Here is a 25923-nt window from a genome sequence, read left to right as displayed (position 1 = left end):
CACTGTGCTGTTTGAGAAGGAGTTCCAGGATTTTGACCCAGCGACAGTGAAGGAACAGTGATATAGTTCTAAGTCAGGATGGTGAGTGACCTGGAGGAGAACTTGCAAATGGTGGTGTTCCCTGGTGTCTGCAATCCTGTTATCCTACATAAGGACGGTAATATAAGTACAGTGAGGTTTGAATGGGAACAATTCTTTAATGGGGAAATCTGGGGCCGCTGATAGCTTGTTTAATTAACAAACATTGGCTAACTGTATTGGTAACAATGGGCTGACCGATGTGACAACAGAAATTATGACCAGCACATGCACTGATTATTGAATTCATATTGCGATCTTGATGTAGCCACGTGAAGTGTTTTGGGGCATCCTGAGGAGGTGCCAGTCACTAAGTAAATGAAAATGCATTCTTTATTTGTTGTTGTGCTGCGGAGCACTATTTATTTTTTAAAAAAAGCAAGTTTGGATTTGGGAAGAAGAGGCATAAGTACATCATTTTAAGGCAATTTTGTTTGGGTGGATAAAAAAGTGAAAGCCAAATACGCACGGATAGAAATCTGAAATTATATGACTGCTTGAGCGAATTAAAGTTCAATCCACAATCTTGTTTACTAATCTCTGACGAGATCTGAGTGTGACAGTTCGGGTCCTGAGCCAACTCAAACTGGAATTGTTTATTTTGTGTGCTCTGCCTGCCACATGTTTTCTATCATTTTTGTTTTGGTACAGTTTAGTGTTCCCATGGAGTGCGATGATGTCTAACTCACTTCCTGTAGGTGTCTGTTGTGGAGTTCAGCTGCTCACGTTACTCTAGCCCTCAGTTTCAGTTCAGTTTCCCGGAGCGCAGTCAGTTCACAAGGCCATTGCTTGGCGAGAGGTGTTTAAACCTGTGTCTGCCTGTATTAGATGTCTCCGTGTCTGTAAATGAGGGGGAGAGTTTGCAGCGAGGAATTCGATCTTCCCGGGTGATGGTAAGTGTTAGACCATATCACATGATGAAAATGCTAACTAAATCGCGTTATATCGTATCGTCGAGCTGGGTCACGATTCTCCTCCTCTGCATTCCGGTGAGTGAGTCATTCCATGAAGGGAGCCAAGGGTCAGGAAATCCCGCAGCAACAGCACAGGATCCCAGTCAAGCGATGGCAAGGTATATACAGCACCTGAGACGTGTCTTGTGCCTAAGGATTGATTGTATGCCGAGTGGGCAGGGTATTTGTATATGTAGACATGGAATGCTCTCCTGTCATCGGGACAACCGTGCATAATGATGGTAGGGTCACTGCATCGCCTGCCTTCACATTGGTAAGTATTGATGAGGGAAGCTATTTGACATGTGTAGTCCACCGCTCTCCAGAAACCCACACTTCCCCCTCCCCACGCCTCCTCCCTCAGCATCTTGAATCATTCCAGAAAGGTTATCTCCCAAAATGAGCCTAAACCATAAGATAAAAGTAAAACACTGCAATGCTGGAAATCTGAAACAAAAACAAAAATTGCTGGAAAAACTCAGCAGGCCTGACAGCATCTGTGGAGAGAAAAAGTTAACGTTTTGAGTCCAGATGACACTTCTTCAGAACTAAAGAGAAGTAGAAATGTGGTGAAATATATGCTGTATAAGGGGGGTGGGACAGGTGAAGCTGGATAGAAGGCCAGCGACAGGTGGAGGCAAAGGAGAGATTGCAAAAGATGTCATAAACAAAAGGTCAAAGGGGTGTTGATGGTGGTGATACTGGCGATAGGAGGTGCTGATTGTGACATTAAGAGTAGAAAGCAGGATGAGCAAGTGACAGATGGTCCTAGTGGGGGTGGGGTGGGGGGAGGGGACGGTGTGGGAGCAAAGATCAAAGTAGGTTAGAAGGTGGGGATAAAACAATGAATGGAAATAAATTTTTAAAATAATAATAGAAATAGGTGAGGAAAAAATGTATATGTATATAAAGTTAAAAATAAATATTTGAAAAAGGGGACCAAAAAGGGGTGAGGATGGAGGAGAGAGTTCATGATCTGAAATTGTTGAACTCACTGTTAAGTCCGGAAAGCTGTAACGTGCCTAGTCGGAAGATGAGGTGCAGTTCCTCCAGTTTGCATTGAGCTTCACTGGAACATTGCGGCAGGCCAAGGACAGACATGAAGGCATGAGAGCAGGGTGGTTTGCAATCTCTCCCTTGCCTCCATCTATCACTGGCCTTCTATCCAGCTTCACCCCCCCACCCCCCATGCCCCCACCCCACCCCACCACCACCACCACCACCACCACCCCCCCCCCCCCCCCAACCGGGTCCTAAACAGTATATATTTAACCACATTTCTACTTCTCTTTAGTTCTGAAGAAGTCATCTGGACTCGAAAGGTTAACTCTTCCTCTCCACAGATGCTGTCAGACCTGCTGACTTTTTCCAGCAATTTTTGTTTTTGAGTCTAAACCATTCCAGGTATCCATCAGTCTTTGAGGCAAGCAGCTTCCTAACATCAGTCCTGAGTTTGCCTTTTTGCCCTTATGTCTCCTCATTCTGTAGTCATGGTTTAACTTGACATAATACTAATCCCTTTCCATTTCATTTATATAACTGTAAGGTCCACCCTCATTTGCCTCTTTCCTCAAGACCCAAGGGTCTAAGTTTTTGAATGGTTCCTCATAACTCTGACCACCAACCTGGAGACTCCAGTACTATCTCCAAAGCTGAGACTTTCAGATCTGAGAATAGTTTTGAACAATTATTTCAGCCACTTCATTAATGTCCTACCTATGTGTTGTTCTGTAATCAAGACAAATTGACATTTTTTATAGTGGTCAAGGTTCATAGAAACATACAGCACAGTAGGAGGCCATTTAGCCCATTAAGCTGGTCTGGCCCTTTGGTGGAGCTATTTTATCTAACCTGTTCCAGATCACAACAGCTCACTGTGTAAAAAAAAACTTCCTCATGTCATCCCTGACTGCAGTTCCCTTTTCATGATTGAAATAACTTTTCAATCATTGGTTAGATTTTTCTCTAATCCTAGTTTATCTTTGCTCACTTGGCGAAGGGTGAACAGTTTGGAGATCCTCCTGAAGAATCTGCTCATGGACCTAAAGAAAGCCACAATGCACAGCTCCATGATGTGTAAGATCACCAGAGCTGGCATCGCTACTTATTTCCTTATGTTCAGAGCTATTCCATGGAAGACTGTGGAATATGGTCAGAGTGCCAAAGCTTTCCATGGCTCCTTGGCACTGCACAGCATGTCGGTGCAGCCTCCAAGGCAGTTCTCCTAATCTGCCGTTGTAACTGTGGTCGAAGATCAGCAGAAACCCCATTTATGTGCTTCTGCAGTTTCACTGATGGAGAAAAAATTCTATCCCCTGTTGCATCGTAGAGCCATGTTGGAAAGTATTGGTTTAACCTGGAATTTATCTATCCTTTAATATTTCCTGCTCAATTAAAAATCACCAGCACCAACAATCAAGTTGGCACCTGATCTCAATGACAAATGATCACCTGGCAACATCCAGAATGACAGCCTATATGAGTGTCTATTAGAATTGCACCAGAGGTTGTTTCATGTTTCCCTATTTATACCCAGAAAATATGCTTTTAAAATGGTCATCTACTGTACCCACAGAACTAGTGATAGTAAAGAGGAGGAATTTTTAATCTCTGCTTGCAGTCTCCATGCACTGAATAGTAGCAGGGTATGGGAACACATAAGCTAGGGGATCAGATAAGTGCCAGGTCAGAACCACATCAAATGACAGTGCTGTGTTTCTTTTCTCCAGCTAGTGTCCCATTCCCCAAACAGTATAGAGACCTAGCCAATCCTCTCCTCTAACTGGTTGGCTCCAGAACATACTGCTCTAAAAAATTGTCCTAAATACTCTTTGAACTCATTTTTCCAGTTTGCCTTTGCCCACAAAATTTGTCTAATCTATGTGTAGATTAAAGTCATCAATAATTACTGTGATACTTTTCTTACATACCCCATTTATTTCTTCCTGTATACCCTGTAAGACGGTGTAACTACTGATAGGGAGCCTATAAACTATTCTCACAAGTGACCTCTTACCTTTCCTATTTCTTATCTCTACCCAAACTGATTCAACATCTTGCTCTTTCAAGCTAGGGTCATATCTCACGACTGTACTAATGTCATCATTAATTAACAAAACTATTCCACCAGCTTTTCCTAGCTTCATGTCTTTTTGAAATGTTAAATATCCTTCAATATTCATTCAGGTCACAGCCTTGGTCACTTTGCAATTATGTTTCAGGTCATACATATTTATTTCTATCTGTGCTAACAATTCATCCATTTTGTTCTGTATGCTGTGCATATTCAGATGCAGAGTCTTTAACTCTGTCTTTTTACCATTTTTGCAATCTCTGGCTTTGTCTGCAGGTGCACTCTTAAGTTATCATTAACATGCTGGTTATCATTACCCAAGTTGCTATCCTGCCCTATCACTTCATTGATTTGATCTACCACATCTCTCCTCACATGCTCCCTCCCCCTACTATTTAGTTTAGTTCTGCCACCTCTATTTTCCCCAGCGGAGTTCAACATTCCTTTTTGATCAATTTCATCAGTAAAGTTAGGTGTTTGTTTTATTGCTGTTGGTTGCATGTTGCCAATGTAGAATGGCTGCCATGCCTGGCTTCCTAACAGCAGTTACTGCAACTCAAAATGACTGTATGTGAAGCATTGTGGCATGTTACCATATTCTATTCAAATGAAAATAATTTTGCACCAAGGGGATGTTTTTCATTCAAAGCACAGAGTATTTAAGAAATATGATAAACAGAGTCATTGGTAGACATTAACTGAATAACGTCCCAGAAATAGCTGTAAATCAGGAAGTGGGAGAGTGGGAGGAACTCAGGAAAATTACAATCGTCAGGGAAGTGATACTGAACAAATTGTTGGAGCTGCATTCTGACAAGTCCCCAGGTCCTGATGGACTTCATCCTAGGGTCTTAAAAGAAGTTGCTAGTGAGATAATTGATGCATTGTTTATAATTTTTCAAAATTCCCTGGATTTAGGGAAGGTTCCAGTAGATTGGGAAATAGTGAGTATAACTCCTTTATTCAAAAAGGGAGGGGGATAAAAAGCAGGAAACTACAGGCCAGTTAGCTTAACATCAATCATCAGGAAAATGTTAGCAGCTATTATTAAAAATGTTATAGTAGGGCACTTAGAAAAATTCAAGGCAAGCATGCAGAGTCAGCATGGTTTTGTAAAAGGGAAATCATGTTTAACCAATTTATTGGAGTTCTTTGAAGAAGTAACATGTGTTGTGGATAAAGGGGAACCAGTGGATGTACTGTATTTAGATTTCCTGAAGGCATTTGATAAGGTGCCACATCCAAGGTTATTCCGGAAATTAAAAGCTCATGGTGTAGAACTCTGAGATGCAGATAGCACTGGGTGTCCCAGCGCATGAATCACAAAAGGTTAGTATGCAGGTACAGCAATTAATTAGGAAAGCTAATAGAATGTGAGGGGAATTGAATACAACAGTGGAAGGTTATGCTTCAGTTATACAGGGCATTGGTGAGACCACATTTGGAGCACTATGTACAGTGTTGGTCTCCTTATTTAAGGAAGGATGTAAAGGCAGTGGAAGCATTTCAGAGAAGGTTTACTAGACTAATACCTGGAATGGGTGGTTTCTTTTATGAGGAAAGGTTGGACAGGCTAGGCTTGTATCTGCTGGAGTTTAGAAAAGTAAGAGGCAACTTGATTGAAACATATACGATCCTGAGGGCTCTTGACAGGGTGGATGTGGAAAAGGTGTTTCATCTTGTGGGAGAATCAAGAACTAGGGGTCACTGTTTAAAAATAAGTGGTTGCCCATATAAGACAGAGATGAGAAGAATTATTTTCTCTCAGAAGGTCATGAGTCTTTGGAACTCTCTTCCTGGAAAGGCGGCAGAAGCAATGTCTTTGAATATTTTTAAGGCAGATCTTATTGAATGGCGGAGCAGGCTCGAGGGGCCGAGTGGCCTACTCCTGCTTCTAATTTATGTATTTGTACAAACTGAATTCCATTTTATTGTGTGAGAATGCTGGATTATGTTAAAGATTTTTGGCGGCAACTACAATTCTGTACGTCTTTTACAAAAAGCCCGCAAACCTATGGCCATAGTGATGAGTTGCAAGGGTTTCCCATCTCCAAACTGAGCTCTCTAGTTAATTTACGATGTTAGTTTCCACAGACAGAGGAATAATACTTGATGCCTGTGGGAACTGATTACTCTGCCGATAGAACTTCACCAAAAATAAATACAGAATTGGAAGGCAATTGCTTCACTTGTTCTGTTTTCTATTTGTGTACAGATTTTATACTTTTAAAATGATTGCCTACATCGAGCTGTTGTTGGATATTTTTCTTTGTCATAGAACTGATTTTGCCAACAGACTGATATGTTTACAATGACCTCGTAACCCTAGCTGCAAAAAGCCACAACTTTTAATTCCAGAAGCTGCTGATTTCTGACAATGCATTTCCTCACAAGGAGAAGCACCCTCAAAATTATATAGGGCCTGACTAGAGTTAAGTGTTTTCCAGCTTCAAATAAATTCAACGCAGCAATGATGCTATTTTTAATTCTTAAATTATATGTTTCTGTGATGTGGCTTTTGGGTGTTTGTGGGCACTCCAGGATCTGCTAGTGTAATTTCCCCTTTGCCCTATAGGAGGCAGTTGGGACAGGACCCTAATTAATTCATTTCTCATAATGGAGAAGATTGGGAGCAGGGTTAGAATGTTCAGTCAGCGATCAGTGTTATTCATAACCTAAAGCACAGCAAGTGACAACTCCTGGCACTGCTCTCCTGCCTAACATGACCCATTTTGCAACGTCAAACGAGGCCCTTTGGCCTATGGTTCCTGTCTTCTGAAAGGACATTTAGTCCCATTCCCCCGTTCCTTCCCATACCCCCTCTTTAAATTACTTTTCAAATATTACTCTACTTACTGTTCGAGATTCGAGATTCTGAACAGGCTTTTCATGACCTTAGGACCTTTTGCATAAAAAAAATTCTCATCGCCTCCCACTTGACTCTTTTGCTGATGATCTTTAACTCATGGCCTTGAGTTACAATTTCACCAGCCAATATCAAAAGCCCTCATATTTTGCAGACATCTCCAGGACAGGCAGGCTGCTGTCAACTGCTTTGTCAAGTTTGAACTCCAGGCTGCCTTCAGTGAAAGCTAGTCTGAATTCACCTCCCCCAAATCCCACACCTCAATCCCTGTGACAACAGCCTGATTTGATTTCTTATGACAACACATTAAGAAGCCCGTAACTAACTCGCCACCGGGGCAAATAAATGTATCACAAGCCAGCTAGCATTCTGAGTGAGAGGCGGAGCTGCTCCACACTGATTGGCGGTCCCTTTTACAGTGGCACATGTACTAAAATGCCGCTGTTGAATATTGCGGGCGCTTCTTGTTGTTCATTGTGTCTGAGAGTGCAGGGCAGCCACATGCAGGCAGTCAGTCCCCAGCCTTTGGAAACCGCGCCCGTCTCCTGAAATGCATTACTGTCTGTTTCCCATAACCGTTAACTTTAGACTTTGTTAAGGCATCAACCCAGCCCTAACTCCCGGGAGCAGCAGGAAGCTTCGCGATTGGAGAAGAGAGTTTTTGTTTTGCAGAATCAAAAGAATTGTCGCTCCCTTATCGTTGTGATTTACTAGTCCCGGTCACTTTCACCCAGGAGTAGGTAAGAACCAGTAATTGTTTATTATCTGAAATAATTCGGCCGTGGCTGCTATTATTTGCAATAATCTGTCTGGAATAACTGCGGAATTCTAAACCACTGTAACCAGTTCTCCCAAAAGCAGGAAGTTTTGGTTCCTGTTGTAATCCACATGTAAGAAGCACCTCTCTCCTGTTGTATCTCTGCACCGCTGATGCCGTGTTTGCCTTCGAACAGCAGCAATGCTGGTACAGAATGAACAGCCCAGCAGACTGATAGCCCATTCGATTCAACAGACTCAAACAACAGCCTGGTTAAGACACGCTGGCTGCATTTAACATTGTTTTACTTTTGGCTTTCGTGAAATAGCAGCATTTTCACACATATTTAGATCAAAATTTAGTTTGATACGATTCATTTCAGCAAATATCGTTGGGCTGGAGGGATTGAGCCAGGCAGAGTGAATCAGCGAGTTTGTGGGCTCTGAGAGGGTGAGGCAGTTGCTGGACAGATAATCCTTCATCAAACATACTGGCAGGTTGCTGGCTGAAGTGACTGTCGCTTTGTAAAGTTGGCCTGTCTGACGGCAGGATGCTGCTATGGATATAACTGCCAACCTGGAAAATTTTAGAGGTTGTTAGATTCCGACCCCCACCCCCACCCCGTTTAGGATTATCTGCAGGAAAATTAATCTAATCTGCTGCTTCGTGTCACTGAATGAACGAGTTTGTTCGCGGCGTCTGACCCAATGTCCCACCTCACACTCTCCTCATAAAGACATTGCCTAGTCTTATGGTTGTACAGTTGCTTGCTCTCATTTTACATGTTGACATGTACCACACTAGATAGTCACCGGCTATTCCGTCACTGGAGGCATCACAACCAAGCCCAGCTCTCTCACTGGATGTGGGGCACTTGATTTAGCCTACAGCTGGGGTCACTAGATAGCAATCAGGAGAGAGAGCCTTGCTAGTATTCAGATTGAGCATGAGGTTTTCCTGGTCGCACTGAGCCTCCTTAGACAGCACCTTCCAAGCCTGTGACCGCTGTCACCTAGAAGGACAAGGGCAGCAGACACATGGGAACACCACCACCTGGAAGTTCCTCACCATCCTGACTTGGAAATATATCGGCCGTTCCTTCACTGTCATTGGGTCAAAATCCTGGAACTCCTGCCCTAACAGCACTGTGGGTGTACCTACACCACATGGACTGCAGTGGTTCAAGAAGGCAGCTCACCACCACCTTCTCAAGGGCAACTAGGGATGGGCAATAAATGCTGGTCTAGCCAGCGATTCCCACTTCCCATGAAAGAATGTTTAAAAAATACACAAATATTGCAAGTTGAACCATCAGGGTATTTTTGGGATTGCACAAGAAGTTTGTAATCAGTTTCCAAACTGTTTTGTTTAAGGTTTTTGTTTAAGGTGTTGTGTTGTTCATAATTTTTGTACTATCCACACCAGCTATTCTCTGATTTTTCTCTGAGATTCAGCCCAGTGTCAAATTCTGAGCAATTTTATTCTGCACAAGTACTGGTTTCTTGAAACATACTTTGTGGAGGGGTATGGGGAAAAAGCAAGGCAATGGTGCTAGGTTATAATGCTCATTTGGAAGCCGGTGCAGACACGATGGGCTGAATGGCCTCCTGTGCTGTTAAGATTCTGTGATTCTGTGAAATAACCCAAAAGGCAGTGAAAACGTTTATGCCAAAGTTAGAAATGTGCAAGAAAAGAACTTGCATTTATATAGCACCTTCTGAAGTGCACCGCATTGAATGAATGACTTTTTAAAGTGCAGTCACTATTATCGGAGCAATTGTCACAGTTAATTTATGGACCACAGGGTTCCTACAATAGCAATTGAGTTGGAAAAGCAATTAATTTGTTTTAGTTGTAGTGGTTGAAGGAGCAACACTGTAGAACTCCCTTCTGTTCTTCAAATAATGCCATAGGACATGTTCCATCCCCATGTTCAGATCCTTGATTTAACATCCCATTGAAGCAATGGTACCATTCACTCTTAGCGGTGCATTGCAATGACTGGATTATGTGCTAAATTCTTGGAGCAGGGCCAGGACCATAATTTTTTGATTGAAAGGTAAGAATGTGAACAATTGAGTCAGGCTGATATGTGGGGTTTTTTTATTGTGCACCCTATCAACATTAAAGTTACCTTAATTCTCTTAGAGTTGACTTTTTAAAATAAAGGTAATTAACATGACCCAGTGGAAAAGCCACCACTTGGTGATGTAAGGTGCCATGCATAGCTTTATACTCTCGTTTGTGCCATTAGCTGATGGCAGATTTTGTGGTAGAGAACTGTGGAAGGGTCATGAGGACTCGAAACGTCAACTCTTTTCTTCTCCGCCAATGCTGCCAGACCTGCTGAGTTTTTCCAGGTAATTCTGTTTTTGTTTTGGATTTCCAGCATCCGCAGTTTTTTGTTTTTATATCTGTAATGTAACCACGTTTGCTGATGATACAAAGTTGGTTGGGAGAGTAGACAGTAAAGAGGATGCAAAGTGGCTGCAAAAGAATATAGACATATTAAGTGAGTGGGCAATGACATGGCAGACAGAATATAACATGGGCAAAAACATGGCAAATGGAGTATAATGTGGGAAAGTGTTAAGTTAGGTAGGAATAATAAAAATTGCAAAATTTTTTCAATGGTGAGAGACTGAGAAATGTTGGATAAATGGGACCTGAGTTTCTTTGTGCATGAATCACAGTAAGTTAACATGCAAGTACAGAGAACAATTTGCCTTCCTAATTGCATGCTTGCTTTTTTGGAAAGGATTGGGGTATAAGTAAAGAAATCTTACTGCAGTTATACAGGGCATTGATGAGACCACACTTGGAGTATTGTGCACAGTTTTGGTCTCTTTACCTAAGGAAATATAAACTGGCCATAGGGGAAGTGCAATGAAGGATCACTGGATTGATTCTTGGGATGACGGGATTGTCCTATGAGAGAGTTTGAGTGGATAGGCCTATATTCACGGGAATAAGAAGAATGCGAGGTGATCTCATTGAAATATGTCAGATTCTTAAGGGGCCTGACAAAAGTAGGTGCTAGGAGGATGATTCCCCAGGCCGGGGAGTCAAGAACAAGGGACCAAAATTTTGGATTAAGCAGCTGACCATTTAAGGACTAAGATGAGGAGAATTTTCTTCACCCAAAGGGTTGTAACACTTTGGAATTCTATTTATATACTTTGTATGTTCCTGTCATCATTCTCCTAGATATTACCATGTAATGACTGATGCCCAAGGTTATGAGTAATTTCTTTGCTCACTTTACACATATGCTGAGCAAATGTAGTTTAAATTGAAATTAAGATTGACCTAGGATGAAATAAACAGCATACACCTTTACTGACCTGCTTGTGTGTGTTCTAGTTTTTATTCATTTTCAGGATGTGGGTGTCGCTGGCTAGACCAGCATTTATTGCCCATCCTTAATTGCCCTTGAGAAATTTGTGGTGAGCTGTCTTCTTGAACTGCTGCAGACCCTGCAAAAGCTATCAGTTTTTAAAAAAAATTCTATCTAGTATTATTGTCTCACAATGTATTTCACCAGCTCAGAATGTTTCTGCATGTGTGAAACACAGTGAGAACCAGACGCAGTGAAAAACTGAAAAAAAACTGTTTAAAAAGTAAGATAGTATCTGTGGGAGATTACTCCGAAAGCCTTTCATGATGCCGAAAAACTACTTGACCACCTCTTGGTAGTATTTTAATGATTAACAAAACTCATATCAACTATTTCAGACATAATCTCTACCCCCATTTTGTTTCCTTTTTCTTTGCAGGTTTTGGTTTTGATCTTGTCTTTCTCTTGTTTCTGTTTTTGGATGGGCAGCTGGTCATCATTTTGTCGTTCACACCTCCTAATGGCACATCTTTTATTTCTTTACATGTCTCTTTGGCCCTGCACTGGCTGGGATTTTCCAGCCCCGCCCAAGGTGGGACCCATTGTGGGCGGGTCAGAAAACCCGGAGAGGCAGCCAAATGTCCATTGACCCTGGTGGAAAATCCCGGCCGTTAACTCCGTTTCTGTCTCCACAGATGCTGCCTGGCCTGCGGAGTATTTCCAGCATTTTCTGTTTCTATTTAAGATTTTTAGCATCTGCGATATTTTGCTTTCGTACCTTTAAGGCAGAAGAACTTTAAGTGTGCATTTACACTAGACTGCAGTTCAGCTTCCAGCCAGGCAGAACCACATTTACATTATCCAGCTCTAAGTAGTATCCTTGTCCAGAGTGTGCAATGTGCTTGCTTAGATACAGATGGAAAGAGCTCTCTTTAAACCATTTAAACACATCAGTGTTTTTGGAAAATAGGCATTGGAGAATCTTGGCTTGTTGAACACAAAATTGAGGTGAGGCGCAGTTAGAAAGTGCTTGAGTTTAATAGACTGCTACGCACTTTGCAAACCAAGTTTGAAACCACATTAGCTTTTTACACTCCATGTGGCGTCTGCTCCAGGAAATCTCGATTGGAGTCCATCAGGCCCTGGCTCCAGATTTACATGATTATTTCAGAGTTGGTACAAACCCAAAATAATTTTGTACCAACAATGGACTTGTACTGTGAACCCACAGTGATTTTAATGATTAAATGTTAATAGATGAACTCAGATTGACTGACTTTTAAAGCCCAGAAACATAACGGTAAATGAGAAGGCAGCAGGAATATATGTTCCAATTAAAAATGTTAGTACTTAAGTGCGACAGTGATTTTATTTACATGGGGACATCTTTCCCTAATGGCAGAGTGGCAATTGGTAGCATGACATCCCATTTTGTAATGCTTTGTGCAGAATTATTGGTATTAATAAAGCATCAAACGACCCTCCTATTCCAGAGAGGCAGAGGTTTTGGTATCTCTTGTCACCGATAGAGTAGAAGGGTGCAAATTGTTTGATATTTATTAACCCTCCACACACTGAGCACAGATCATGCCCTCATTGAGCATCATTTATCCCAGGCCCGTTGAGAAAAACACAGGGCTCAATTTTCCCCTGCAAAACAACATTGACCAGAAATCAGGCAACAGAAATCGACTGCCAATTCTCCTCCATTCTGAAATCATAGGAATATAGGGCTAGGAGCAGGAGTAGGCCATTCAGCCCTTCTAGCCTGCTTCGCTGTTCAATAAATCATGGATGATTGATGTGACCTCAACTCCATTTTCCTGTCTATACCCATGACTCCTGACTTTCTTGTCTACCAAAAATCTGTCTAATTCAGCCTTGAAATTCAATGATCCAGCCTCCACTGCTCTCTGGGGAAGAGAATTCCACAGCCTACCGACCCTCTGAGAGAAAAAAATTCTCCTCATCTTCATCTTAAAAGGGAGACCCCTTATTCTTAAACTGTGTCCCCTAGTTCTAGTCTCCTCCACAAGAGGGGGAAGATCTGAAGGTCATGGAAAGGTGCTGGAAACTGAGCCTTTGAATATTTATTAGGCAGCAGTAGATAGATTCTTGATAAACCATGGAGTGAACGGTTACCGGGGGTAAGCCAGAATGTGGAGTTAAGGTTAAAATCAGATCAGCGATGATCTTATTGAATGGTGGAGCAGGCTCAAGGGGCTGAGTGGCCTACTCCTGCTCCTAATTCGCATGTCCGTAAGAGGAAACATCCTCCCTGTATCCACCCTATTAAGACCCCTCAGGATTTTACATGTTTCAATAAGATCACCTCTCATTCTTCGCCTAACCTGTTCAACCTTTCCTTATATTATAAGCCTTTCATTCCAGGAACAAGTTGGGTGAGCCTCCTCTGAACTGCTTCTAACACAGTTTTATGTTTTTTTTTCAAATAAGGAGATCAAGATCGCACACAGTGCTCCAGATATGGTCTCACCAAGGCCCTGTACAGCTGCAGCAAAACATCCCTACTTTTATATCCCTTGCAATAAATGCTAACATTCCATTTGCCTTTCTAATCACTTGCTATACCTTCATACTAGCTGTTTGTGATTCATGTACCAGGACACCCAGATCCCTCTGTGCCACCAAGTTCTGAAGTCTCTCTCTATTTAAATAAGATGCTGTTTTTCTATTCTTCCTGCCAAAGTGGACAAGTTCATATTTTCCCACATTATACTCCATCCGCCAAGATTTTGCCCAATACCTAACCTGTCTATTTCCCTTTGCAGACTCTCTACCTCCTCTTGACAGCTTACTTTCCTACTTATCTTGGTGTCATCAGCAAATTTAGCTACCATACATTTGGTCCTTTCAACCAAGTCATTGATATAAATTGTAAATAGTTGAGACCCCAGTGCTGATTCTTGTGGCACTCCACTGGTTCCAGCTTGACAACCCGAAAAAGATCCATTCATCCCTACTCTCTGTTTCCTGTTAGCTAACCAATGCTTTATCCATGCTAACATGTTCCCCCCTACACCATGTGCCCCTACATCATGGCTCTTGTCTTGTGTAGTAACCTTTGAAGTGGCACCTTATAAAATGCCTTTTGGAAATCCAAGTACACCACATCTATACATTCCCCTTTATCTCCCTCTCTGATTGAAGTATGGCCATCAACTTCCACTTACTGAGCAGAAGCAAGGGCAGAAACACTTCTCCAACTAAACAAGCAGTGAATCCACAGCTATCCAACTACCCTCCACCAACCTAAGCCCCTCCCCCAGCTACTGAGCTTGAATTAAGGTACTGCCACCACCAAGCAGAAATCAGAACTCAAAGCAGCCATACCCCAGAGACCTGAAACCCACCGTTGCTCCAAAAACTGCAAATTTTTCCCCCTCTCCACCTGTTGAGCAACAAGTTGTGTCTCATCCAACCTCTTAGCCAGAAGCATCTCGGGGATCTCAGCCCTATTTCCCCCACCTCCACACTGAAAGCCTAAACTCTCTAACATGCCCCACTGGCCATAAGAAAAACAAAAATACTTCCCTCCATGAGGGCTGGAATAGCGGTGCTTGTGCCGGTGTATAGGGGTGGTGTTTGGCAGTGCTGTAGTGCTAGATTCTGAGGTGCAGGGGCTCTAACAAAATCTGTTGGCCATATCATTTCTAAATCTACAATTACATTGTTTTCCAATGTATTAATCATTTGAGTCCCCAAACGTCAGTAAAACTATGCTTTTTAAGTGAAAAATATTAGTATCAGTAGGCATTTTATTTCAAGCCATGTTGTATTTTGAATCATTAGTCTTTTGCATAGCTAGAATTTCATTATCTAACAATTTAATTATTTAATTCAAGGCCTATTAAAGACATGAATTACAGAAAACTTTACTTACTTCTGGCTGGGGGATGGTATATAGAGGGGCCACTGCTTTTCTTGATTTATATTTATAACCTAGGCCTGGGTTTACAGGGCACAATTTCCAAATTTGAAGATGATGCAAAATTTGGAAATATTGTGAACTGTGAGCAGGATTGTGATAGACTTCAAGAGGATATAGACAGGCTGGTGGAATGGGCAAACATGTGGCAGATTAAATTTAATGTAGAGTAGTGTGAAGAGATAGATTTGGTCAGAAGAACAAGGAGAGGTGGCATAAAATAAAGGGTACAATTCTAAAGGAAATGCAGGAGCAGAGGGACCTGGGTGTATATATGCGTAAATCATTGAAGGTGACAGGGCAGGTTGAGAAAGCAGTTAATGAATTATACTGAATCCTGGGCTTTATAAATAGAGGCACAGAGTACAAAAGCAAGCAAGTTATGCACAAAACATTAGTTCAGCCTCAGCAGGAAGGATGTGAAAGTTTCAGAAAGGGTCTAGGAATGATTTACATGAATGGTTCCAAGGACGAGAGACTTCATTTATGTGAATAGGTATGCAAAGCTGGGGCTGTTCTCCCTGGAGAAGACAAGGTTGAGAGGAGATTTGTTAGGTGTGTTCAAAATCATGAGGGACCTGAAAAGCGTAAATGGGGAGGAATTGTTCCCATTGACAAAAAATTGAGAACCCTAGGTGATTAACAAAAGAACCAGAGGCGACATGAGGAAAAACTTCTTTGTGCAACATGTAGTTTGGATCTGGAATGCACTACCCGAGCATGTGGTGGAGACAGATTCAATTGTGGTTTTCAAAAGGTAACTGGATAATTATCTGAAGGGAAAAGATCTTACAGGGCTACAGGGAAAAGGTCAAGGAGTGGGACTAGCTGAGTTGCTGTTGCAGAGAACTAACACAGAGATAATGGGCTGAATGGCCTCCTACTGTGCTGAAACCATTCTATGATTCTAGCATAGATACATTTAAGGAAGTTGATAAACACATGAGGAAGAAAGAAGGTGAAGATTAGCCTGATAGTGTGATGGAGAAGGGTGGGAGGAGGCTTGTGTGGAACGTAAACACCAATATAGATGGGGTGGGCCAAATGGCCCATTCTGTGCTGTAAATTCCATGTAAGGCAGCCAGCAGGGAATACAAATATCAGCAGCAAATGTAGGGAAGAAGCAGCCTGTGATTGGATAAAGCAGCTTTACAGCAATTTTAAAATATTAGTCTCTTGAATGTCCAACAGGTTTGATGGGCTGAATTAATTGGACAAGTCTGCTTTAAATAGAAGGTTCCGAGTGTTGCTCTGGTGCGCTCTGGCAGCTCGACACCACTGGTGTTTGGGAAAACAGCAAATGCTCCATGAGCTCTTGGGTCAGAGGGGCCGATAATGAGGCAATTATTTTACTTTTGATTACATAATTGGATTGAGAAAGGATTAGTAAAGGGGGGAATTATGTTCAGAGAATTTGGGGCCCCAACTGCATTAGGGTTGTACCCCAACCCCCGGTTGCTTTTTCCAGAGTTTCGGGAACGGAAAGTTGGGGTTTTTACAGCAACCTCAACTATGATTTTTATTTTTCTTACCATGCTTCTGAAAGCGTAATAATCGTATCTAATTTGGATCTTGGGAAGTCAGTAGCAGCAGGTGTATAGCCTTTCGTTGAGGTTGATGGGTTGTTAATCATCCTCGCTCTAAAAACAGAGTAAGGAGACTGACAGTCTGTGGAATGTAGCCAGGAGCCATTGTGGATCAAGATTTTGATGGCTTTTGTGATATTGTTGTATTGATAAAGGAGGCGGGATAGTTGTGTAAACTATAACTGTAGCTGAGGGCAGTGGTGCCAAAAGGCATGAGCTTCTGAAATTGTAGGGAGATTGCCAATGGGTTCCATGTCATGATATGTGTCTTTCTTTCATTAATGTGTAATAGAAGTCACTTTTGTAACCTGAGGTGAAAGATGACGTGACTGCCACAAAGACATTGCAGTGTTGTTTAACCACACGTCTGGGCCAAACTCACCTGTGGAAGAAGAATGTGTGAATACTCCTGGCTTAAAGCAAATGATAGATGGTGTTGTACATTCAATTTGCAGTTGTAAATTAAGTTCTATTGCATTGTCATATTTTGCTGTGATGTGTTATGTAGTTTATTTTCAAATCTTCATTCACTTTGTTAGATTGTTAGCAGTTTTATCTTGTAGCATTGTGTTATTACAGTTGTCAAGATGCTTCTGTACCCGTTTACATAGAGCATATGTAGGGTTGCCAACACTCCAAGATTGGCCTGCAGTCTCCAGGAATTGAAGATCAATCTCCAGGACACTGCTGTGTGCAACGCTGGTGAAAAATCATCAGGATATTAAAAAACATTGTTTTATTTCATTATTTTCCTTGAACATTTCTCTTTACCAAATATCAAAATATTGAAAATGGGAAAACAGGCTGTTTGGCTGAGAGTCAAGCATCGTCCAATTGAATAATGAATCTTTTTGCTATCCAATTGGCATAGGAAGACAATTGTGCCGTCGGTGAGCAGGGGGCGGGGCCTGCTCATCAACATGTAAAATGACGCGGGATGACGTTGGCGGAACCCCCGATGTCATCCCATCCCATTTAAATCTTCAGGAAGGCAGGGGCACAGCAAAATCAGCTGCAGGCCTGCCGACCTGTCAATGGCCAATTAAGGCCATTGACAGGATCATTAAAACAATTAAAGGACCTGCTCGTCCAACCTTAAGGTTGGTGGGCAGGCCAGGAGCCCCAGCGGCGAATAGAGAAAACATGAAACCTCGTCCACCAGCGGGATGAGGTTTCATGCAGGGATTTAAAAAGTTTATTAAAGTTTTAGTGAAATTTATTAACATGTCCCATCTCGTGTGACATTGTCACATGAGGGGGACATGTTAAGGATTTTTATTTCTATTTTTAATATTTTTAAAGCTGTCAGTGATCTCCCTGAGGCAGCACTTAGCCTCAGGGGGATGTGCGCTCTTTTGTGCAAAAGACCGTACTCTCGCTTTTGGGGAATCCTCCCCCGTCCACACAGGAAATGCATAGCGCTTCCCGCTGGACATCACGCTGGGCAGGCCTTAATTGGCTCGCCCAAATAAAATGGCGGCGGGGCCCACTTCTCCGGCGGGGATCAGCTCCCTGCCCGCTGGAGATTGGGTTGAGCCTGCCCACCTGGCAGGCAGAAAATTCTGCCGAATGAGTCACAAAGATGGATGTGTTGGTGACTAATGGCTGGGGCATGGGGGCAAGACATGTGATAAAACCACCTATTATGATGCAGCCAATGGCAAATGCTGAGTTGTTCAAATCCCAGAGGGAAACTTGAAACAACTGTCATAACCCATTTTTGCAATTTGTATGTTTCGAGATGTAGGCTTTGAATTCATTAATAATAAGACCACTGAGTTTCAAGAGGTTTTTGTAAAACTAAATCAAACATTATTATTCCAAGAAAGATTGTAAATGCATATATATGTCTACAAAATTACTACTATAATAACTACAAAAACCCCCTAAGTAATCTGACTCTCAGTTACACCCCCATTAAGGCAACAGTAAAACTCATAGATTTAAATAGACACCTGGCAGAGCACAACCTGTACAGTCACATTCAAAATGAGTTTTTTTCAGCTCTGGGTCCTTGCAGACAGACTTGAGGTTTACAGGCAGGAGGCCTCTCACACTTGATGGATCTTACAATGCCTCTACCTTACCCACAATCGCCTTTCTCCTTTATACATATCTTTCTCTTTGAATGTAAGTTTTCCATTGTATCACTAGGCTTTTAATTTTACCTCTTCTAACAATAACATGCTTTGATTCCACCAATTTTATTAGTAAGCTGAGAACAATAAACACATTGTTTGACGTCTTCTAGCTAGGTGTAAGGTTTCACCCATTCTTTTGAATGGTTTATTTAAAAATGCAAACTCCCACCTTGACACCTATGTTTCTAAACTTCCCAATGTTTATCTAATTACCATTTTAAACCTACTTCTTTCTTTACATCAAAGCCTCTAGACCAGCTGGCTTTAATCCAATTAAGACACACACATATACACGCACATAGACATAGACATCACTGAACTCTATTTTAGAAAAATTTTCCAATAACATTATAGACGTTAACCTCTTCATGGCACCTCCAGGAATACATTTGACCACAGTTGGTAACCCTAAACAAATGGAGTGGCAGCCGTGGCTGAGTTGGTGGCACACCTGCCTCTAAGCCACAAGGTTCCAGGATAAAGTCCCACTTTCATGACATGAACACAGCAATCAAGACTGACACATCAATGTAATACCAAGGGAGTGCTGCACTGTTGGAGGTGCTGTCTTTCAGATGAGGTGTAAAACTGAGGCCTTGTCTGTTTGCATGTATGTATAAGATATCATGGCACTATTTCAAAAAAGTGTTGGGCTTACCCCTGGTGTCCTGGCTAGTGCTCTGTGAAAATTATCTTGAGACTTCACTGAACAGAGTGGGGCTGTAAAGAGCGAGACTTCAGTGACCAGATGAGGGCTTAAACTTAAGGAAATAGTCTTTTGATTAAAAACAAACATGGCAAGGGAGCTCAGCGCCATGTGTTGTCCGGCCTGCAGCATGTGGGAATTCTTGGACACTCCTTGCAGTCTGGATGACCACTTGTGCAGTAAGTGCCACTGGCTTGGCCAGCTTGAACAATGGGTTTCTGAGCTTGAGCATCAGCTGGAGACACAGCAGTGCATCCGCGAGGCTGAGGCTTACATGGGTAGCATGTTTTTAGATGTGGTCACTCTGCAGTTTAAGGAAGTGCAGTCAGAGGGGGAATGGGTGACCACCAGTCTGAAGAAGGAACGCAGGCAGGAAGTCACGAAAGCCCCAGGGTGCATCTCACTCAAGAACTGTTTTTCTGTGTTGGAAAATGGTGAGGGTGAAGGTTCCTCTGGAGAGTGCAGCCAGAGCCAAGTTCACAGCACTGTGGATGGCTCAGCTGCACCGGGGGGAAGGAGTAAGAGTGCAAGAGCAAAAGTGGTAGGAGACTCAATAGTGAGGGGTGCACACAGGCGCTTCTGCAGCCATAGATGTGACTCCAGGATGGTGTTGCCTTCCTGGTGCCAGGGTCAAGGATGTCACAGAAGGGCTGCAGGGCATTCTGAAGGGGGAGGACGAACAGTCAGAGGTTGTGGTTCACACTGGTACCAACGATGTGGGTAGTAAGAGGGATGAGGTCCTGCAACAAGAATTTAGGGAGCTAGGTAGCAGATTAAAAAGCCTCAAAGGTTGCAATCACTGGATTACTCCCTGTGCCACGTGCTAGTGAGTACTGGAACAGGAGGATAGAGAGGATGAATGTGTGGCTGAAGGGATGGTGCAGGAAGGAGGGCTTTAATGTCCTGGATCACTGGGTCTGTTTCTGGCAAATTTGAGGCCTGTACAAGTTGGATGGGTTGTCCCTAAACCAGAATGGGACCAACATCCTTGTGGAAGGTTTGCTAGTGCTGTTGGTGGGTTGGGGGGGTGAGGGGTGTTAAACTAATTTGGCAGGGGAATGGGATACAGAGTGGACGCACAGTAGTGGATGATGCACAGACAAATATAGAAGAGAAACTAAGTTAGCCTGGAAGGCAGAGCAAATATAGACCTGTTAAGGCGCAAGGGAATAATGCAAGGCTAGGTAGCATCTATTTTAATGCAAGGATTCTTACAAGTGAGGCAGATGAATTGAGGGCATTGATTAACACATGGGAATATGATATTGTTGCTATCACAGAGACATGATTGAGGGAAGGGCAGGACTGGCAGCACAGTTTTCCAGGATACAGAATCTTCAGGCATGACAGGGAGGGGTGGTGGAAAAGAGGAGGTGGCATAGCACTATTGATCAAGGAGTCAATTACTGCAGTAACGAGGGATGGTATCTTAGAAGATTCCTCAAATGAAGCCATATGGGTAGAACTTAAAACGAAAAGAGGCAATCACTTTGCTGGGAGTGTACTCTTGGCCTCCAAACAGTCAGGGGGATTTGAGGAGCAGATATGTAAGCAAACCTCAGAGAAGTGTAACAATAATAGGGTAATAATTGTAGGGGATTTCAACTTCCCCAATATTAATTGGGGTATTCTTAGTGTGAAAGACTTAGATGGGGTGGAATTCTTAAAGTGCATCCAGGAGAGCTTTTTGAGCCAGCATGTAGAAATTCCTACAAGAGAAGGGGTGGTACTGGACCTAATCTCAGGGAATGAAGCTGGGCAAGTGATAGACATGTCAGTGGGGGAGCATTTCAGGGATAGTGACCATAACTCTGTAAGATTTAAGGTAGTTATGGAAAAGGGCAAAGATGGACCAGAAATTAAGGCCCTGAATTTGGGGAAGGCCGATTTCAATATGACAAGACAGGATCTGGCCAAAATGGACTGGGAGCAGCTACTTGTAGGAGAGGCTACATCAGACCAGTGGGAGTCATTCAAAAAGGAAATAGTGAGAGTTCAGGGCCAACATGTTCCCATAAAGGTGAGGGGTAGGACCAACAAGTCCAGGGAACCCTGGATCTCTTGGGATATAGAGGATTGGATAAGGGGAAAAAAGGAGTCTTATGGCAGATACAGAGGGCTGAAAACAGCGGAAACCCTAGAGGAGTATAGAAAGTGTAGGGGGGATACTTAAAAAAGTAATCAGGAGAGTGAAGAGGGGCCATGAAAAAACACTGGTAGGCAAGATAAAGGAAAATCCCAAGGCATTTTATAAATATATTAAGAGCAAGAGGATAACCAGGGAAAGAGTAGGGCCCATTAGGGACCAGGTGGCAATCTGTGCGTGGAGCCAGAGGATGTAGGTGAGGTTTTAAATGATTACTTTTCATCTGTGTTCACTATGGAGAAGGACGATGTAGGTGTAGGAATCAGGGAGAGGGACTATGATATACTTGAACAAATTAGCATTGAAAGGGAGGAGGTATTAGCAGTTTTAGCGGGCTTAAAAATGGATCAGTTCCCAGGCCCAGATGAGATATATCCCAGGCTATGTGAGGCAGGGGAGGAGATTGCAGGGGCTCTGACACCAAATTTAAAATCCTCTCTGGCCACAGGAGAGGTGTCCAAGGATTGGAGGACAATGAATGTGGTACCATTATTCAAGAAGGGTAGTAGGGATAAACCAGGTAATTACAGGCCAGTGAGTCTTAACATCAGTGGTAGGGAAACTATTGGAAAAAATTCTGAAGCACAGGATTAATCTGCACTTGGAGAGGCAGGGATTAATCAGAGATTGTCAGCATGGCTTTGTCAGGGGGAGATTATGTCTAACAAATTTGACTTGAGTCTTTTGAGGAGGTGACTAGTTGTGTAGGTGAGGTTAGTGCAGTTGATGTAGTCTACATAGACTTCAGTAAGGCTTTTGACAAAGTTCCGCATGGGAGAATGGTCAAGAAGGTAAAAGCCCATGGGATCCAGGGCAATTTGGCAAATTGGATCCAATTTTTTTTTTCATTCATTCATGGGATGTGGTCCTCACTGGCCAGGCCAGCATTTATTACCCATCCCTAATTGCACCTATTCAGAAGCCATTTAAGAGTCAACCACATTGCTGTGGGTCTGGAGTCACATGTAGGTCAGACCAGGCGAGGATGGCAGATTTCCTTCCCTAAAGGACATTAGTGAACCAGATGGGTTTTTACAACAATTGACAATATTTTCATGGTCATTATTAAACTTTTTAATTCCAGATTTCAAATTCCATCATCTACCGTGGCAGGATTCAAACCCAGGTCCTCAGAGCATTACCCTGAGTTTCCAAAATACTAGTCCAGCAACAATACCTTTACATCATCGCCTCTCCATAAGATTATTGACTTAGGGGCAGGAGGCAGAGGGTGATGCTCGAAGGTTGTTTTTGCGATTGGAAGCCTGTGATGAGTGGTGTACCGCAGGGATCGGTGCTGGGACCCTTGCTGGTTGTAGTATACATTAATGATTTAGACGTGAACATAGGAGGTATGATCAGTAAGTTCGCAGGTGACACGAAAATAGTGGGGAAGAAAGCCTTAGATTAGAGGACGATGGGTTGGTAAGATGGGCAAATGGAGTTTAATCCTGTAATCCTAAGCGTGAGGCGATGCAATTTGGAAGACTAACACAGCAAGGGAACACACAATGAATGGTAGGACCCTAGGAAGTACAGAGAATCAGGGGGACCTTGGTGTACATGTCCATAGATCCCTGAAGGCAGCAGCACAGGTAGATAAGGTGGTTAAGAAGGCATATGGGATACTTGCCTTTATTAGCCGAGGCATAGAATATATGAACAGGGAGGCTATGTTGGAGCTGTATAAGATGCTAGTTAGGCCACAGCTGGAGTACTGTGTGCAGTTCTGGTCTCCACATTGTAGGAAGGATGCGATTGCACAGAAGAGAGTGCAGAGGAGATTCACCAGGATGTTGCCTGGTCTGGAGTGTTTCAGCTATGAAGAGAGACTGGATAGGCTAGGGTTGTTTTCCTTAGAGCAGAGAAGGCTGATGAGGAACCTGATAGAGGTGCACAAAATTATGAGGGGCATAGATAGGGTAGATAGGAAGAAACTTTTCCCCTTAGCGGAGGTGTCAGTAACCAAGGGGCATAGATTTAAGGTAAGAGCCAGGAGGTTTAGAGGGGATTTAAGGTAATGTTTTTTCACCCAGAGAGTGGTTGGAATTTGGAACTCACTGCCTGAGGGGGTGGTAGAGGCAGGAGCCCTCACAAAATTTAAGTAGTATTTAGATGAGCACTTGAAACGCCATAGCATACAGGGCTATGGGCCAAGTGCTGGAAAATGATATTAGAATAGATGGCCGGCACGGACACGATGGGCTGAAGAGCCTGTTTTTGTGCGTTATTACTCTGACTGTATGACTCAATGCTGTGTGTAAATTGGCTGCTGTGTTTCCAACATTACAACAGTGACTACACTTCAGAAGTACTTCATTGGCTATAAAGTGCTTTGGGATGTCTGGTGATTGTGAGCAGTGCTAGATAAATGCAAGTCTTTCTTCCTTTCTATAGTGTCAATTGATCACACAACATGTGAAATTGTGCGGATAAGATCGGCAGGTCCATACAGTCTGCTCCACATAGTTGTGGTGCCTTACACATCACAATACATACACTCGTCATCTGCCTGAAGCCATGGAAACTCCTGGGAGAGGCAAATAAATTAGATAAAGTTAGTTAAAAATCCAAACTAATCTAGGGAGAAATTAAAAATGTGGAAAATCCTCTCCGACACCACCCCAACCCCACCCCCCCCACTTAGACAATCAAAACTCGTCCAGGAAATCACACTGGCTATGAGAGTGGGTCTCTGCCCCAGCCAGGAACTGGTCCCACTCTCTCACGAGGGGATCCAGTGAATCAGCATCCTGTCCAAGCTGGCAGCCTGTACCAGAGACCCACAATTCTCTGGGAAGCAAAGATCCATTTACCATCCAACCTTGTTTCGCTCCTGCATAACATTCACATGTGACTCCCTGCCCCTCCTAACCTATTTAATTGACATAATTGGAATACATGAACAATCCAATGGCTGCATGCAGAAGTGTATCAGCTATGACTCAGTGTGTAGCACTCTTACCTCTGAGTTAGAAGGTTGTGGATTCAAGCCCCACTGCAGAGAGTTGAGCAGAAAGATCTAAGATGATCCTCCCAGTGCAGTGCTGGGGGAGTGCTGCACTGTTAATGTAGCTGTCTTTTGGATGAGAATTAAACTGAGGCCCCATGGACCTAAAAGACCCCATGGTGTTATTTTGAAGAGCAGGGGAGTTATCCCCAGTGGCCTTGAACAAATATCTATTTCCCAGTCAACATCGTTCAAACAAATTATCTGATCATTATCACATTGCTATTTGTACAATGAGAAAACAGTCAGATCATCAGGACCAGTATCTTCAAATGCTGTCACTAGCATGAGACATAGCAAATACTGATATCACAGCGTTAAATAATGGGAGTTGCAATTTTATTTAAAAAGCTAATCGCTTACCTGGCCATTGCTGGTTGGCACCTCAGTAGATTTTTCTGTTAGCATTTTTAATTTAACCAATTTACTAATAGATTTGTAGGAAATCAGTGGGTGATATCCATCTAAGACTGTAATTACCACTGTGCTAATCTTCAAATTAAAGCAATGTGCTGAGCAGATTCAAGTAATTCATTTCATAAAGCATTGCAAACTGACTCGATGGGAAAATCTAACCGACAGTGTTCTCATTTGAATGCAGTATCAGTTACACCTGCAATAGGTGACATTAGCTACTAAAAGAGTAGATGATGTTATAATGCGAGCTAAAAGCAAAATACTGTGGATGCTGGAAATCAAGAACAAAAACAAAAATACCTGGAAAAACTCAGCAGGTCTGACAGCATCTGTGGAGAGGAATACAGTTGACGTTTCGAGTCCATATGACCCTTCATCAGAACTAAAATATATAGAAATGAGATGAAATATAAGCTGGTTGGGGGGGTGGGACAGGTATAGCTCAATAGGGAGCTAGTGATAGGCGGAGGCCAAGAAGAAATTGCCAAAGAACTCATAGACAAAAGGACAAAGGGGTGTTGATGGTGCTGATATTATCTAAAGGATGTACTAATGGGGACATTAAGGGTAGCAAGCAGGACAAGCTAGTGGCAGATGGCCCTAGTGGAGGTGGGGTGGGGGGAAGGGATCGAAATGGGCTAAAAGGTGGAGATGAAACAATAGATCGAAATAAATTTTAAAATTGGTGGGAAAAGAAAAATATTTTTGTAAAAAAATTATAAATTATTGGAAAAAGGGGGGTCGGAAAGGGCGTGGGGATGGAGAATAGAGTTCATGACCTCAAACTGTTGAACTCAATATTAAGTCTGGAAGACTGTAAAGTGCCTATTTGGAAGATGAGGTGCTGTTCCTCCAGTTTGCGTTGAGCTTCACTGGAACATTGCAGCAGGCCAAGGACAGACAT

The 25923-nt window shown here is 42.7% G+C and overlaps 1 protein-coding gene across 2 annotated transcripts in view; it reads left to right on the top strand.

Annotated features, from left to right (window-relative positions):
- Positions 1-822: 822 nt before the first annotated feature.
- The window catches only part of LOC121277409 (MOB kinase activator 3B), a 134777-nt gene continuing 109676 nt past the window's right edge, over positions 823-25923 (top strand). The window contains exons 1-2 of one of the 2 annotated variants that reach the window (XM_041186839.1): positions 823-971; positions 7570-7710. The gene's annotated coding sequence lies outside the window, so the exon portion shown is untranslated. The remainder of the gene's footprint in view (positions 972-7569; positions 7711-25923) is intronic. The other variant, XM_041186838.1, reaches the window with a different exon arrangement.

The sequence above is a fragment of the Carcharodon carcharias genome, chromosome 4, assembly GCF_017639515.1.
Source record: "Carcharodon carcharias isolate sCarCar2 chromosome 4, sCarCar2.pri, whole genome shotgun sequence".
NCBI classification, from domain to species: Eukaryota; Metazoa; Chordata; class Chondrichthyes; order Lamniformes; family Lamnidae; genus Carcharodon; species Carcharodon carcharias.
The sequence above is the reverse complement of the archived record's forward strand: the minus strand, read 5'-3'. Positions and strand labels throughout refer to the sequence as shown.